Source organism: Botryllus schlosseri, chromosome 12 (genome assembly GCF_051294905.1).
Source record: "Botryllus schlosseri isolate E-star chromosome 12, Bs_hap1, whole genome shotgun sequence".
NCBI classification, from domain to species: Eukaryota; Metazoa; Chordata; class Ascidiacea; order Stolidobranchia; family Styelidae; genus Botryllus; species Botryllus schlosseri.
Genome location: NC_137247.1, coordinates 16638857 through 16657399, shown reverse-complemented (window position 1 = coordinate 16657399; position 18543 = coordinate 16638857).

The following is an 18543-nucleotide window of genomic DNA, read 5'->3' as shown; positions in this document are numbered from 1 at the left end:
CAACTTCAAGTCCGCCGCGCACTTAGGCATTGAGGCGAAAATAGCCGCTCTCTGTTTAACTAACAATAATAATATATTAATAAAAATACACATAAAATTTATGTTCGATTATAATATAAACGTGATCGCGTAGGGGGCAGAACGAACCGGAGACCCTGACCCATAGTGCCACCCACATAGACGAGGTATCCCCCTCAATTACCGTAACCATAGTAATAGGGATGGTGCGAACCCCTGAACGTTCTGGTTCGTGTGAACGCTAACCTTTTTGAAAGGTTCTATGTCTGGGGTTGGGAACCTTTTTCGAGCGAAGCGCCATTGTTTTCTATTGTAACTCCCGAAGAGCCATACATGTCAATCAACTGTTGCGTCACAACTGAAATTCATGACGTATTAGTAGCACTAATACATTAGATTCGTACTGTGCGCCATATTTTCTCTGCTCACATGTGTATAGGTGGAGTCAAACATGGTCACTGCATCAGTACATACCCAATGCACGGTGTAATACGTCAGTGAAGTGGGATTAGGGGAGGCAGGTGAGACAGTGCCTCACATGTCAACAGGGATGAGTGATGGAAAATTGTGCAACCTTCAATGATTTGGTATTTTCTATCGATGTTTATGAATGACTAGATTTACAATATTTTCACTTCCAAAATCATACAATTTTGATATTTATTGTTCGAAAATAAAACGCGAAAAAAAAGTTAAGGCACAGGTGAGGCCCAGACGGGCCCAGCCTCACCTGTGATAGCCCAACTAATAGTAAATATCTTAGGATTTATAATCACTGATATTAATCGAATGAAATTATCGCACTGATTCCAAAAATCTAAATATTGATCGATTTCTCGAGTATTCAGCGCAACATTACGTTGCGCTGCATATCTACATTTAACGGAGGTACTAGCAGAAAGCTCCTTACGAATCAAGAACATGGATAGCTATGACGTTGTTTTCACTTTGAATTTGTAATTATGATTGTCACTTCTAAGGCAGTTCATTTTTCGGCGTGGATCAGGAAGACAATGTGCACTTGAAAACTGCATTGTCATACAAGCGTCGTTATGTCTGCTATACTGCTATATATAGGCCTAATCCAGGGGTGTTCAAAATACTTGCTTCTCATGGACGTGCTTAGATTTCACATATAGTATACGGCCGCATTCCGGCGGAAAGTCGTCATGGCCCATTTTTATTTTTTATTATTTTTTTTAATCAGAGAAATCACGAGGCAGTTTTGCTTCATAACTGGTCAAACTGCAGGACTCACATAAACAGAATGACCATCTGAGATGAAATATTTTACTGAGCAAACTCATTTTAATTGCCAATAGCCTACTGATACAATCATATTGCCGGTTGGAGATGTTATGTTGGGGTTGTTTGCTAAGATCAATTTTATCCTGTGATATAAATAATCGATATTCCAAAATGACTTCAAGACGAGCTGCTACATAAAAATGACTAGGCTGGACGGTATATGTTCTGTTTCTCAATTTTGGTGCAATGTATATATAATACCCAAAACTACTAATATTTAAAACAAACTACATTCGAGAATCCGAAAAAATTTCGTAACGAGTTCGTAACGAGTTCCAGAATCTATTCATAAAATTATCACCCGCGATTTAGGTGCGTACAGTAAGCCGATATGAGCAACTAGATTAGACGGGACTTTAGCGGAAATGGACGGTTAAGCATTGGTCTTTGACGTCCAGTTCATTTCGACTATGCCCAGGAATGCGGCCGTAGGCTACATGACTAATCGAAATGCGACCGTGAACAGCAAAGAGGTTGGCAAACCCTGGCATAGAGCGTTCGCAATCACTCAAAAAGTGCTCAACTGTATCATCGATACCGAACGTCTTACATAAACCAGTTGTATGACAACCGACTCTACGCAGATGCCCATGGAGTCTGTCGTGGCCTGTTTGCAGTCTTAACAATATTGCTGAGATTTCTCGCAAGGATATCTTGCAACCTGAGATGATTGTAGTATTTAACTAAAACAATTTAGTCTCAAATTTCATTTAGAGTTCTAATGTAGTTTGTCAGACAATTTTTTTGTGGTCAGGCTTGCGAAAATACGACCAGATATTACCGATTTTGCCGTGAACCGGACAACCCTGGTTATCACAGTATCGACGTTACGACGCAATTACTAAGCAGGCGCATCACAATATTGGCCTACTCAATTCTTTTAATATAGTCTTTGTATATCTAAAAAGTTAAGTAGTCGTCCTTTTACAAAGCAACCGGTTATATAAGCAAAATTGTCAGTTATGATTAATTGACAATGCTGTAATCTCCCTGATTTATTACGATTGCAAATCAGGTCTGTCCCGAACAGGCCTACTTGTAATCATTGATTTAGTTTTAGAACCCAAGCATCCATTCTCCACCTGTACTTTGGCTAGGATAATACCAATAATACTATATTTAAATAAACGTGTGGTTTTGAGCTGTTAATTTTCGGTTAGTTGTGGGATTAAACGGAGGTCGAGCTCGAAGAACACCTTAGGTTTGTTTGTTTACGACGCTTCCGTTAATGAAGCAGCCATCTACCTGAAGTGGATATCGAATCCGGTGCATAATTTGTGGTGGGTGCGGTAATTCGAAACCAGGTGAAATTACGTTTCAAGTTCGAGTTGACGATAAGTGTGACTTGTGTCGCTATGCAAATAAAATAACGGATTGTCTCCGCACGTGTATGGTTTCGTTTGCAGGACAGCATTTAAGTCTGGAGTCTAGACGTCAACAAATAATCAACATACATATATGCTAATGAGCGTAGAGCTACGAAAATTGCCAACTACCTCGAACTAGCTTCTATAGTGAAACTGGTAAATAATACTAATCCGCGTAATCATAGATTATAGATTTGACGCTGAGAAATTCAATTTTCCCCAAGTTTATATGCTGGGTTTTTGCGTTTCAGGCTGCTGGAACAGCAATCAAAGTGTGTTCACTGTTTACGCACACCAATTATTCCTAGATGATGGAACTCTGTTACAAGGTACAACTGTCTAGCCACACCTCGTAAATGTTATATTCTGTTTGGAATGGGGGAAGCGATGGTACTCGGTAACGAAATGTAGCTACGTCTACAAGCAACGTCTCAGCTTCATTTAGTCTGTAGTTCCTACCTGATGTTTTCAAGATGTTTTCCAATCTCACCGACTGAATTGCTAGCATGGAAGCAATATAGGGAATAATATTATAAATTCAGTGCGTTTAAACTTCTCGTCAGTGGTGATGGTCTCAAATTGGTAACCAATTGTATCTGCATGTGCTTACAAACTGATATCGTGAACCGAACCCAACAAAATGGAGATCGTCGCAGACATCTCTAGTCGATACTGTCTAGCTAAGAATTGACCACTTCATACCTGACCAAAATAGAATGATGGAATGTACATTGTACATCGGCGATTATAGGACACGACAAAATCATCAATAGATTTTTCTATTGCACTTTGTGACAATGCTGCTCGTTGATGATATAACTCTTGCTAGAAAGATGTGTATGATTTTAGTACACGAAAATGTTGTCTCCTGGATAACTCGGCTAGAATCATTATCAAATCAAATGAATTAATGAACCATCAATTTGGATTTCAAGTACTTGAGTCATTATTCCAGGGCTATATTTGATACTGGTTTACCTTCACAGCGGTACAGCTTACATTTCGCTTATCGTTAACTTCCACTCCGTAAACCACTAGGATGAGTGTTAAATCGTGGGCTCTGTGGATGTAGCAGTTACATGAATATTTATATCAATTTGTTGAACTTGGAAGTCATTTTCTGTGCTTTGATCGGATGATCATCATGCAATATATATATTTGGAAGAAGCATCATTGTAATTCAAAAATATGTAGCTTGTCTCAGAGCAACCTTACGCCACGCCGGCCTCCAACACGCATTGTATCTTCATTAAATATGATTATCTTTCATAAAAAATGGACCACCTGATGTTGGCTAATGAAACTAATGACTATGACCCATACATTGGCGGGGTAATCGGACATTTTATTCGCTGCCTGTTGCAAAATCCCTAGTGATTTAATGGCGATATGAAATTGTATTCTAAGTTATGTTCTAATAAATTGGACAATATGTTTGTTTTATGTAATTTTGAATATGATATCTCCCTATTAATGCTAGCAGTGCATTGCCACACTAGCTTTACATGTCATGAGCTTTTGTTGTGATTACCAAATAATTCCGTATATATTTTACGTTACGTCTTCGATGATTAGGCAACCTACATCGCTGACGTATGGCACAAAGAAATTGAGGATATAATTCGTGCAACAGAGTTGTTTAGATGGATAGTTCTGTCTGAAATAATTAGAGTAAAAACCGGAAAATTTCAACACATCAAAAATAGAATATTATCTGAAAGGTTTGGTAACTGCGAAAGTATGGAAAAACTATCAAACATGGTATGGAAGAATGTTGCTATAGTAGAGAAAATTGAAAGTATGGTATGGAACGATTGAGGCGGGTATGGAGTATGGAAATTTTGTATTTCATACCATACCATACTTATGCTCACCAGAGCCTCACCTCCCGGTGTGTACTATAATTATGCAAATTACGCGAGACTCTCGCAGGTGACGCGAGAAGCTTCGGCCGATCGAAAACTGAACGAATTTTACAATTCGATGAAGCGAGATTTCTACTTAATATGAAGGCATCAGATCTGGCTGCGATTTTGTAAGTCACTACACGTTGCTTTGCATCGGGCGGTTACTATCAAATTGAAAGTCTCCAATCCTCATTCCCTGAATTAATCTTGCCTACTTGACAAACCGCGTGTGGAGGACACTGACGACTTTTAGGCTGTATACAAACTATAGTCTTGCGGAATGCAATATCTGACATGGGAACAAGAGTAGTCTTTCATTGTTGTCGAGTGTGAAACACTGTTATAGTCAGATACAATTTATGTGGTACGCGAACTCTGTATCAAACATAAAAAATAGTATGCGAGTAAATAAAGTTTGGGAAGCACTGGTGTACATGTACAGGATCATCACAACTAGTGATGTCCAAACGATTTTACTCGCGCAGCATTCAAACTTTTGTACAGTGTTTTGTACAGTTATTTTACATGGTTTTCAAACTCTAACGCGCTTGAAGCTCACACTCGCCGTTTGGTTGACCATGAGTAGCAAAATTACAATAGAGGTATCGGGGCGTCTCACCTGTTTTTACAGAAAGTAGATGAGTTGTGGTACAACAGTACATGGGGGCCGGTCATGCCGACTGACACGACGCACACTGGATACAGCAGAAGTGGGCAATTATTTTCCCCGCGGGCCGAATGAAAAGCAGAAAATACGTTGGCGGGTCGAGTCAAAGTGCCTAACTATATTCTGCGGCTTCTTAATAGTATTTCTAAATTGCAAGCAGTTAAATAGGCCTACCTTGTTAATACATGTTGCTCAGTGGATGTATTGATATAAGGCAATGAGAAAATGACGATTAATTAACAAAAGATAATGTATCTTCGCAGCAGTGTTGGGATCAAGTCACTACCTTCGAGTCACGAGTCATTTCGAGTCATTACATATTTTGACTCGAGTCAAGTCAAGTCAGTTGATTTTTGGAGGTGACTCGAGTCAAGTCGAGTCAAGTCAAGTCAAGTCACGAGTCAAGTCACAATTCAAGTCAAGTTGCCTTTTCGAAGTGTGAGGCATGATTACGTCATTGCGTTTTGCTATCTGTCTGAGATGCAGATTGAGTGGTCATTGATTCCGAACCGATTAACGAATATAGAGATAAATAACCACGCAAGAAGGTGCTGTATCGCTGAGATATACGTAGAACTGGTAAACGACGGAATTAATTGCATAGCCTCGGTTTATATAGTTACGAGCCAGAATAAAGAATAGTGAATAGATAAACAAATTGATAAGATGCAATACATCACCCATTTACAAATTGAAATGATACAATTCCAGCCCGCGCCAATGGTTTAGGACTATATAAACTATATTCGAGCTCTATTTCAATAAAACAAAGAGGTTTGGTTAAGGTAAGAACTGAGAACAGAAATAGACACTTTGCTATTTTATTACTTTACTACTAGTTTACGACAACGTAAGCTGTAAGCTTCGATCACTTCGTTTGTGGTCGATTGATTTGTGAGAGAACAATGGAGGCTCAGTGAAAAGCACGATCATTGAAGGATTGGTCGCTCTCACGGGTTATACAAGCGTTTCGCGAACATATGCGAGAAAGCAAGACACAGTGATTTTTATCGACACCTATTACTTGATAACTTGAAATTGACTCGTGAATTTTGCTCCGAGTCACGAGTCAATCCATATTTCTGAAGCGCCGATTCAAGTCAAGTCAAGTCATTTTAGCAAAGTGACTCGAGTCAAGTCGAGTCATACGAAAAAGGTGACTCGAGTCTGACTCGAGTCACGTCATGACTCGAGTCATCCCAACACTGCTTCGCAGTCATAATTCAAAACAATGGTAAACATCATACATTTTAAACTCTTTTTAACCCAGAGATGCGATTTTCTAAGACATTAAAATGCATCCAATATAGCATCCAGAAGCATTCAGTAATAATCATCCGTTCGCTATACAGAAAAGATAAATTACTTGTATATTCAAGTACATACCCCACCTATCGTCAACACCGTAATAACTAAGTTACAGTCTTCTCAGTCCTAACATCCCAATATCCCAACATATATGCTAATGTGATGCCTGATGCGAAGAGTGAGAGAATTTACGAGAGAGATCCAGAAATTACATTTGCGATTTCGAGATCAGTATATCGCGAATAGTAGCTGAGAGACTAAATAGTGGGTGAATAAATCTATATTACCCAAACTAATTCGTACTATCTTTTTTGTTGTTTTCAATATGATTTACACGGAAAAGGTGATAGATCATCCTTCGTTAAGATACAGGGCATGGTGAACGTCCGACGTCACCTTTTATTGGCTTACATCGCTTATTCCAACATAGTCTATGTGCCACGGTTTCTTCAGTATTGCACCAGACACCATTGGTGGTATCGGATCTTTGTATTGATGGTATCAGTTTTCTATAAAAATGTGTGTGTTTTTGTGATGTTGTAGTGGTACCACGTGAGCATGAAAACTATAAAACTAAGTCTTGTGTACATGTGCAGTTGCAATCTATGCCGAAGGTCATGCATATGTTTCAATCTTCCTTTACCTGTCAGGAATATGCATTTTCAAGAGCTAATGTGCACGAGAATGATAGTATCTCTGATCTATTCAGGTGTCCAAGCTATCATAAATTGACCTAAAAACAATATCATCATTTCCTACTGCGGGCATTTCGTCAACGACACTGTTTAGTCATATTCAAGCCGATTGTGAATCTACGATTTTAAAGGTAATTAATTTATGGCATTCTGCTCTGATACATAACGATCAGAATACGGCAGCAGTTTCGGTCGCACATTAGTATTTTAGAAAGTAATTACTGATTTTGTTTCAATATGTAATGAAATGATGAGATTACTATGTAGGCTACTCAAAGAAATTGTATTCGTAGGCCTATAGTTAAATGATTGTTATCAAAACATATTTGTCCTCACTATTTAAGGTTAGGATAAGATCACCGTGTGAAAGTTCGTGTTTCTCAAGGATTTTCTACAAGTGGGAATCGCGTGTGCAAAAACAAGTTTTCACTTCTCCCACGTTTTCGAGCTATAATCTCTGTCGCTCACTATTTAAAAACGGACTTAACAAGTTTACTCACACCATGCATGCAGGTCTATATGCAAAAACAGGACTTTGTGTTTACTTCTATATTGCAAACCAAATCTGACCAACGAGACGCCTCGCTCTGTTGCATGCAGTGGAACGGATAATTATACGTCACAATATACAAAAGTAGTAGGAAGTAAAACGGTTTGTTTTCGTCTGTATCATCGAGGTGCTTGAACGATGGAGAAAGTAAGTCGTCGAATTGGCACCACCATACCATAGGCAGGAGTGTCGAACGCCTTTGGGAAGACGCCCATAACTGTATTACAAGTGAGTATAATTGGTCTGACCCGGCCGGTATCGCATCCCAATACTTAACGACCGAGAACCGGATAAGCTACCACTACGCTCTCTTATCGACCATCATGAATTCCATACTCCCAAAATGCACGGATACAACCTGGAATAGAACACAGCGTGATTCCTTAAATGGTAATAAAATAGCGCATTTCTGGCATATCCGAGAGTCAAACCAAGGTTGTAACCAAATGACAAGGTTCCTTGTCACAGGTCAATGTCACTTTTATAGTTTTGACTCGAGTCAAGTTGAGTCATTTTCAATTCCACACCGAGTCAAGTCCGAGTCCAAGTCAATGATTTGAGGGTCAAGTCCGAGTCATAGTGTGTTGACTCTTGAGTTCGAGTCCAAGTCATTGTGTTCACTGTTCAGTTTTCAGTTCAATACGGTTCTCAGATCACTTTTGCAACTCTGCTCGAATGATATAGAATGGCTCGCATTCATAATGTAGTAATTTTCCTCTGTCTTAACAGTTTCTGGCCCTATTTTCCAAGCATCAGGACGGATAGACGAAATATCAATAATGTGGTAACTATACTATTCTTACAATGAAATGTCTGTCTTTGCCGGCCTATAGTCTCGAATCATTTAGGGATGGTGTGAACCTGAGGTTCACGTTCGCGTTCTGTGTGTGAATCAAACTGCTGGATTAGTATTCATAGTAGACCACATTCTTGTTTATAGGGCTAGAAACATCAATAATTTCAGCAGCAGAAGTCGAGAGTTTAGCTTTATTTTGGCACCCTGATACAGCATAAATCGTGCATACTAATTATTTGACGAACTCAGCAACATATCGTAATTACAGCGTATTATCAGTTTGCCACCGGTGCTGAAGAAATGAACGAACATATTGGTCATGAGTTTGATATGGTATCAAAATGATAAAAATTAAAATTTGTAGAAGAAAGAAGTCCTTCTCCTTGCATACATGTAGTGGGACTTGCTATTTTCTCGTACGTCATGCTCGCTATAGTATGCCTATTATAGACCAGTGTTTCTTAACCTGATCGACAGCGCCCCCCAAGGAGCGATTTGGAGTTTGAAGGAGGCGGAAACGCTCAAGCGCGATACTGCGGGAATCGCTGGGCTCAGAGGGCGGTATGGGGGATGAATAAATGTGGCGTCGCAGTAGCGGGTGCAGTAGGGGCATATGATTATATAGTAGAACCTCATCGCTAACCTCACTGCCATAGCAGTGTCTCAAAAAGCCCAGTATGATGGTGAGCCGCGCCAGTAAGAAATCGGTAGTAAAGAATAAGTCCGGATGCATGAAAGAGAGAGAAACTGAAGTTGGCAGCGCGCGAGTGGGGAATTCGTCCGGAAGAAATACGAAAAAGCAAAGATTCTGAACATTACAAATATCATTGTCGTGGTGTACATGACCCTAATAGTAGGGTTACCATACTTTGGAAATCTGAAAAGAGGACACTTTTTCAGAATTTTCAGACTTGCAAAACCGGAGATGAATTCTCAAAAAACGGTAAATTTTTCCCACTTTGTGGTCGGTTGAATATAAAAAAAAAAGGTCATCTTGCCCGCTCAGCGTCCAAAATACCGTTTTTTCCTCCACATTGTCAGGTGGTTGACTAAAATAAAAAATAAAAAAAAAGGTCAACTTGCCGCCCAGCTCCCGAAATACCCGCCAGAGCGTCACTTCGGTGCTGATTTACGGCATATCAGTCGCATTTTGCTATAAATATGACCTACATACTCAAAAAAAGAGGACAAAAGGGCGTCCTCCGAGGACACTTTCAAAAAAATCAAAAAAGAGGACAAATCCTCTTAAAAGAGGACGTATGGTAACCCTACATAATAGGCGATAAACACCACTGTTGTATGTGTTAAATAAATAAATGAACAATATATTAGAACCACAGATATATATCCCTGAGTTCTCATTGCAAATTAACATTCGACAAAATCTGTGAAATCCCGAAATTTGTCTTAGCGCTGCGCGCGAATATATACCGACGATATTTCGATGAGAATGTGAAAGGTGCCTTCGCCTGTCCCCTCAATCTTTGACGTGGTTATTGTGACGACAAATTTCTCAATTTATCAGCGATGTCACGTCATTGCTAGTATAATCGGACCCCAAATTTTCACCCCGGATACGCCTGGAGGTCCTATAGATAGACGTGTAATGTAATCTGGCATTAAAGTTTTTGGTGTTTTCCCAAAACCTGTACGTATAGGATCAAGATTTCAATCGAATAGGAACCAGTAAGATTTAACATTTAGTTGGGCTCGGACTCACATAGCCTACTCACGTGAAGTTTTGAAGGAGGGCAAATTCCGATATTTAACCGATCATAGTCGCTTCCATAATTATGCTTTGGAATTGACTAACCATATTGAGATTTCTTAAGCAATGCACAACGCTATCACAGTATATTTCATGACAGTTTTCAATGTCTATGGACGGCAGCAAACTAGGGAATCTATATGAGATGCTCCGTTAACTCTTGATCGCTTGCGAGTTCGAGCCTTAGAGAGATCGGCGACTCGGGAATTCCAACGTCAAAGTTAGGGATTCATTTCGGCTTCACTATTCGACACGATCCGCGTAAGTCAGGTGTTCTTAAACAGGGTCGCGAACAGGTTTTAGGAGGTCCGTGGAATGGCAATTTCATTATCACGAAACCACAAAACTAGAATATCCTTTGAGAATGACGTCGTGACGAGTAGTATTGGGACTACCTTGTTTGGTCATTAGTCGGCTTAATTTCGGCTTGGAGTATACTAAATAGATTCGATCTTGATATGATTGCCTTCCAGTACCGGCTTCTGAAATTTTGCAGGCATGTGTAACCGCTCCCTAAACTTGAAGGACTGCGCGATCAAAAAAGTTTCAGAACCGCTGGCGCAAGTGCTGTCATACAAAATCCTAGAACGAAAGTGGCCCGAGCGCCGTAAGTCAGAAAATCAGGATTATTTCTAAAGAATATCGGCCCGGTCTAAAATAAACAATGTATAGTTAAAACACCATGGACACAAAAAACAACAATGCGATTTTCCGGTGTTGGATTTGTAATCTCAGAGGCTGGGCGGGGCCCCCGTGGATCCCAATTTTAGCGGTCGATATTCCAACCTGATCCAGTATTGCGATGACTGGAGCTCGAGTCGCGTTGCTCGAGTAACTTGACTTGTCGAGTCACTGCACTAAAACGACTTGGCGTGTCAGAAATATGAAGTGACTCGTGACTTGGATCAAATTTATCGAGTCCAGTCATCAAATCAAGTACTTTTGGGAAAACAATATATGTGAAAAACTGTCCTGTCTGACATGATCTAAGATTTCAATGCAAAATTTCATCACGCCACATAATCGGCAACTCCACCAAAAGTACCCTCAAAGTACCCGATGCGTATCGTGTGCCTGGTTCGAATGTCGACATTAATTACTACGTCACAGCTCCTGACATCGAACATCGTCGAACTTATTTCAAAGCTGATTAATGCGGTCAGTCGTCAGAGGTAACGGTGAAACCAACTCCGTATGGATCAAAATCACTACAACTGGTGTTAAAAATCGCTAGATGTCGCTACAATCTTGATTGAGTTCGTAATGTTGTTAAATTGAACCAGAATATCCATTATCCAAACATTCTTGACAGTTATATTTTACTCGTCCTTGTAAAATTTCGAAAATGTAATTTGTCGCTCATTTCGCGCAATACTTAGGGTTGCCAATTACCATACGTCCGGAATATCCCGGACATGTCCGAAATTTCACTGTTCAAACCTGCGTCCGGGAGGAAATTCTAAAATATGCCTAAATGTCCGAAATTTTGAAGGTTTGAAGTAGGATCAAACTTTTTCGTAAATCAACATAAATTTTTTGGGCAGATTGATTGCACTGGAAACTTTTCTTCTCGCTGCGCGCGATTTAGTGTCACATTGATTGATTTTAATATGGTGACCACCGACCTCGCAAAAAATGCAATGAAAAAAAAAATAATCATAATTTACTGAAATAACGCTAACTCTAATCGCAATTATAGGAGTGTGGTATATTCAAATGTTGGGATCAAGTCACTACCTTCGAGTCACGAGTCATTTCGAGTCATTGCACATTTTAACTCGAGTCAAGTCAAGTCAATCGATTTTTGAAGGTGACTCGAGTCAAGTCAAGTCACTCGATTTTGGAGGTGACTCGAGTCAAGTCGAGTCAAGTCAAGTCAAGTCAAGTCACGAGTCAAGTCACAATTCAAGTCGAGTTGCCTTTTCGAAGTATGGGGCATGACTACGTCATTGCATTTTGCTAGCTGTCTGAAATCCAGATTGAGTTGTCATTGATTCTGAATCAAGGAACAACGAATATAGAGTTATAAATACACGCAAGAAGCCGCTGTATCGCTCACATATACGTAGAACTGCTAAACTAAAAGTAATTGCATCGCCTCAGTTTATAGTTACCTGCCAAAATAATGAATAGCGAAATTAATTGATAAGATGTAATACTATATTCGAATTCAATTCCAATAAAATAAGAGGATTGGGTTAAGGTAAGAACTGACAACAGAAATATACATTTTGCTATTAAATTACTTTTCTATACTAGTTTACGACGACGTAAGGTGTAAGCTTCGATCACCTCGTTTGCGGTCAATTTATTTGTGAGAAAACAATGGCTCAGTAAAACAGACGATCATTGAATAATTGGTCGCTCTCACAGGTTACACCAGCATTTCGCGAACAATCCGAACATATACAAGATACAGTGATTTTTACCGACACCGAAAAGGCTACTTGATGACTTGAAATTGACTGGTGAATTTTGCTCCGAGTCACGAGTCAATCCACACTTTTTATACGCCGAGTCAAGTCAAGTCAAGTCATTTTAGCAAAGTGACTCGAGTCAAGTCAAGTCATACGAAAAAGGTGACTCGAGTCTGACTCGAGTCATTCCAACACTGGTATATTCCTAGAGTCAGTTAGGCCATTAATTCTGGGGTTCGCGAAGGTGTTGAACGCAATCGGCTTCCAAAATAGGCCGTGAGTAAGTCTGTGCAAAGGCGCTGAGACGCCACGACACATTTGCAAATTGGAAATGGAGTCGCGACCATAAATAAAAGGTTGAAAACCACCGGATGTGCCACCTGCTGGCGCGGACCGACATTTAGGCTCAGAAATAGTCTTAGCCGTCGGACATCAACCTGACTTCACGATGTTCAATTACGTTCCGCGCATTTTCGAAGTCATCAACCTCCATCAGGTTTTACGCTTACTATGATCATGTTGACGGAAAGCGAGGATCAAAATGTTATGGTAATATATGGAATAACCAATATTATTGATATAATTCAGTTACAAAATTTATCGACCAGATGCATATAGTAAGCCCGCTAGAAGCTCGCCGTGTCATCATCACGGCATATATGACAGAGCGATGCGTTTTCTTGTATTGGGTCCTGATCATAATTATTGTGGTAGTCGTTCTTCGAGGACGCCCGTGTGTTGTAGTTATGCGCTTTTGATTCCGGCGTGAAGTAGTTGCATTGAATACCCTATGGTGGGTCCCAGATCAATGTTGATTTGGGCGGGAGGAGTCTGAAAAATTGTTGTTTCAGTCTTGGTTATAAACAACACAAAACCACATACTCAGGCTCCTGATCCGGATCGTGACTACCTCTGGTCGACAGGCGAAGCTTTGCTAGTGTGACGTAATGTTGACCGACAATGTGTCACATCTCATTTTGGAATCTGCTAGTGGACGCTAAAGAGTGTCCGGAATTTGATCCATAAAAATACGGTAGCCCTACGGCAAGAGTCACCGTAAACAGAACAAAAGCTGTAGGGTAGGGTTGTCGAACGCGACTTGGATCGTGAACGTGAGGTTCACGTGAGGTTCACGTTCACATTCTGTGTGTGAACCGCAGAAAGTTATAGGTTCACGTTCACAAACGAACCTTGGTAGGTTCTGCACTGTGAACCTTTTTTAAATATTACAATTTTCACTAAATTATAATTTGGTTGAAATTTATTGCATTTTAACTCTATGCATGGCGCTGGCAGCATAAAAAAATCAACACTAAACGAGCATGCACCTTGACAATCTCAAAAAATTTACTTGCTTCGTTACAAAATTTTGCTCGAAATATCCAGCATTGTGATTGTGAATATTTAGTGACTCTCTGCTGTGAGCTTGACCCGAAACCACGCAACATCAAGAGCGCAATACACTACATGTGGTCTGCGCATGATGCTTATTCAACCAATCAATGAAATTGATATCGTTGTCTTATGTAAAAATCTAGCAGGCGTACGGGGTCAATCTTGACTTCATATACTTTTATAGTATCATAAAAACTAAATCCGCGCGATTGGAGTGGTGGCTACCGCTGTATAATTTGTGAATGGGGTAATATCGGTAGCATGAATAGAAACCCGTTTTGCACTTTGCTCAATATCGACGTAGCAATACTCAAGACGCCACATACATTCTCCGGTCTGGCCTAGACCGTTCAGGTGTAAGCTTGTATTCCCTTGCAAGTCCTCGCCAAAATTGTTGGCAAAGCGACGAAATATATTGATTTTATGGGATTATTTTATCATTCGATTGCCCCAGTTGATACATTCGGTGACGTTTAAAAGTTTAATATGTACTTCAGCATTGTGGCATTGTGTGACCCAAGTCGTCACTAAGTATCGTGTATAGTATGTGTTCATTATTATAGGGTAGGCCATCACTTCACTGAAATGTAGGGTTGGAATTAGCAATATGACGTCACATGACGTCATGAGGTTCACGTTCGCGTTTACATAGAACCTTTCAAAAAGGTTCGCGATCCCACGAATCTGAACCTTTCAGGGGTTCACACAATCTCTAGATCGTAGTTATATTGATGAGGGTGATGAGAATTCAGTGTGCTCAAAGGTATCTTGCGCTATTGTAAGTGTACGGAGCGGCTGATTTATAAGACATTTTGCTGACAAAGAAGCAAAACCCTTGCAAGTTAATTAGAAACTCTCTTTATGTCGTATAGACTTGCTTCAGCAAATTTAATTTTAGACCTATCAAGAAGTTCTCTTCCATATCTTTCCTCATATCCCTTACATACGCTATGGCAAGGGTTTCCATCCAGTGGGTCGCCACCCCCAGGGGGTCGTTTGCCTTTTCTGTGGGGTGTTAACAATAAAATACTAATGATTACTAGAATACAAATGAACAGGATGCTATTGGCGGCTCATTTTCGAAATATTTTTGTTCATTTTTTCAATATAAAAAAACGTCCTTTGAGGGATGGGAAACCGACAAACAAAGCCATGCTGCTGCTTTGTGCATGAAATGAATAGCTGAGTATTTGTTCCAACATAGTGGTAACATATTTACTTGAGTCAGTTTTACCGCTAGAGCAGAGTGAGGAGTTGTCTTCGAAAATTTCGGGCACACAATTATTGATTGAACAAATTCGGGACGGCCCGTAGGTAATTACTTTGTTCCATGTTGTTATTTCGTGACCTCGAGTCTGTAATGTGAAGATATATTGAAATCGCCCAACCATGCTGAACTAAAAGCCGCGCACGATTTCAAATTGGTATTTCTTTACTGGCAAATAATTTTTCTCAGTCCGAAGGTATTTTTTCCGTGGGGCACAGATTGCCAGGACAGCGAGATTCGGTGCCAGCCATTTAGGCACCTATGGACAATTGGATATATATATATCTATTACAGATGTACAGGATCAGGATTTTGGATTCTAACCGGACAGGAATCCGGCAAGTTTTTCTCGAACAGGATTGGATCCGGATTCACATTTTTGCCCGAGAGCCGGATCCGGATCAGGAGAGGATTCTAAATTTCTAGTGCATGAAAGTGGTTTTCTGAACTCGGCTGGCTTCAGCATTGAACTACTACTTCGAAAAATACCTAATAGAAAACTTCCATGCATTCTCAAGGTGTAGTTAGAAAAATTTCGACCACAGGGGCAAATGATGCTCAACTTTGTGCAGGATATTTTTGGATCCGGATTTTGACATTTGAGACGAAAACAGGATCCGGATTGGATCAGGATTCCATTTTTTCAAACAGGATTGGATCCGGATCCCGAAAAACCATGATCCGTACATCTGTAATATCTATATTAGGGATGGTGTGAACGTGAGGTTCACGTTCGCGTTCTGTGTGTGAACCTCGGAAATTTAGAGGTTCGTGTTCACAACAGAACCTTGGTAGGTTCTGCACTGTGAACCTTTTTCATATATTACAATTTTCACTTCATTATAACATCTTTGGTTCAAATTTATTGCATTTTAACTGCGGGCCACTATATGCATGGCGCTGGCAGCATTAAAAATCAACACTAAGCGAGCATGCACCTTGACAATCTCAAAAGTTTTACTTGCTTTGTTACAAAAGTTTGCACGAAATATCCAGCTTCCCGTTTATGAATATTATTGACTCTCTGCTATGAGTTTGACCCGCAATCACACGACATCACGAGAGAAATACGTAGTCAGCGAATGATGCTTGCTTATTCAACCAATCAATAAGATTGATATCGTTTTTTGGATGCAAAAAATCTAGCAGGCGTACGGGTTCAATCTTGACTCCATATATTTATTGCATCATTAAAACCAAATCCGTGCGATTGACGTGTTGGCTACTGCTGTATAACTGGTTAATGGGGTACTATCGGTAGTAAGTACAGAAACCCGTTCTACACTCTGCTCAATATCAATGTAGCAATACTCAGACGCCGAATACATTGTCCGGTCTGGCCTAGACCGTTAAGGCGTAAGTTTATATTCCCTGGTAAGTCCTCGTCGAAATTGTTGGCAAAGCGACGAAAGATATTGATTTTATGGGAGTATTATAAACTTTAATTGCCTCAGTTGATACATTTACCGATGTTTAAAACGCCAACATGTACTTCGGCATTGTGGCATTATGTGGCCCGAGTCGTCGCGGGGTATCGTGTACATTAATATACGCTATCACTTCATTGGAAGATAGGGTTGGAATTAGCAATATGACGTCACGTGACGTCACGAGGTTCACGTTCGTGTTCACACAGAACCTTTCAAAAAGGTTCGCGTTCACACGAACCTGAACCTTTCAGAGGTTCACACCATCCCTAAATACTGAAGTTCTCGGTCAACAAGGTGCAGTCATTTTCAGCCAAGGTTTTCTCGCTGCCGAGTTTTGGCACACAGTTCGGAGTCCCACGTTATCCTAAACTGCACTATGTGTATGGTGCGTTGGTAAATCACGCGTATTTCTTGGATACGGGCACCCAGTAAGCAAGACATTTAATGACCCTAAATCGTGCAAAGCGCGAAAAGAAATTGAAAAGTGTTGGGAAAAGTGTCAAAAATACTATGATTTATGTTCATTTGCGAATATTTTTGGGCCCCCTTCAAGCTCGCCTCCTGTAAAATCGGCGGAATGTTTCTGAGTGCCACAGTTACAGTCCTGCACAGCATGAATGAATTGAAAACGAATGATCGCGCATACAGCGCGGCATGGCGAGTCAGCTCGTACTTGTCGCTTGCATGTCGTCAAATGACACGTCTTGAACTTTAAGTCAAATTGAACATGTTTCCAGCCCTAATGTTGCCTCACAAAGTTCTGAATCAGTTTAAAATTTATTGTTTTAAGAATTTTATCAATGGACAAGCCTTCCACATATTCCATCCTGACCTCAAGGCATAAAAGTGTAATATTCCTGACGGACCGGCAGGAAAATCGTCGCGGACCGGCACCGGTCCGTGGACAGTCGGTTGAGAACCACTGCTATAGGCTACGCCGGACAGATTCTCAAGGCGTAGTCAGACTATTGCTAAATTGATATTGATCAGAGTGAAAAACCGACTTCTATACTTGCTCCAGATATTACCTCAAAAACAAGGTATACAGCTCTGCTAGCAAGCTAGTATAAACATGCTAACCAAGAGGAGCTATTGGATGATGACAGGGAACTACCAAAGTATGTTCTGTCCAGCTCTGTGATCTGAATCACATCTTCCTGTCCCCTGGGTAGAGGAGTTATATTTCTTTCTAGTTTCATCTGAAGTTTAACTGTGACCGTTTTTTAAGATATAACCACTCTCCTCTCCCACATTTCCCTGCTCGAAGAAAATTTACCACACTTCAACTCATATTACAAGATCACAGGGAAACCTGGCAATACCGCTTAGAGAAAGAAATTAAGAAATAAATCTATACAGGCAGTTTTCAATGTTGAGAAGGTTGAACCTTGGTGTCTTGTATGTCCTGTAATTTGCTGGACGTTGCAGAAGTAGCAGTAAAAGTATTTACGACAAGTAGGCCTAGCAGTTGTATTATATTATAGTTCACTGGTTCTCAACCTGGGGGGCGCCCCCCCCCCCCTTGGGGGCGTGAAAGCATCTGGAGGGGGCGAAGAAGCGGTCAACTGAACATTTTTCGAGCTCCGCGCGATTTACCTCCAATTCACGGGTGTTTATCTATATGTAGACCGATTTTCATATTTTTGAAT